Genomic DNA, 432 nt, shown 5'->3' with positions numbered 1-432 from the left:
TCACGGGGTGTGAAAAGAAAGGGGAATAGATTCACTTGGAAAGGTGTTTTCCAAGGGTATAAGAATTAGGGAGTGTGTAAGGTACATAGAGATCTCGGGGTGAGATATTGTAATTACAACTCATAATTCTTAGTGGAAAAATCTCTTGTGCGGCAAGAGTACTGGATGTAACCTTCGGTGGACAGGAAGGTGAACCAGTATAAAAACTCCTTGTGTACTCTCTTCTCCTTATCTCTTTCATTTTATTTCCTATTATTTTTCTGCATATTGTTCCGCTGCACTTTAACTTTGATTTTGCAGAAAAAGCGGCCATTATTTTAAGACAACTAATTCATCCCCCGCCTCTTAGTTGCACTCTGATACTCACAATTGGTATTAGAGCTATACTTGGGTAATTTACTCTCAAAGTTTGATCCTAACCAAGATGGTCGG

Source organism: Lupinus angustifolius, chromosome LG02 (genome assembly GCF_001865875.1).
Source record: "Lupinus angustifolius cultivar Tanjil chromosome LG02, LupAngTanjil_v1.0, whole genome shotgun sequence".
Lineage (NCBI taxonomy): Eukaryota > Viridiplantae > Streptophyta > Magnoliopsida > Fabales > Fabaceae > Lupinus > Lupinus angustifolius.
This window is presented reverse-complemented; position numbering follows the sequence as displayed.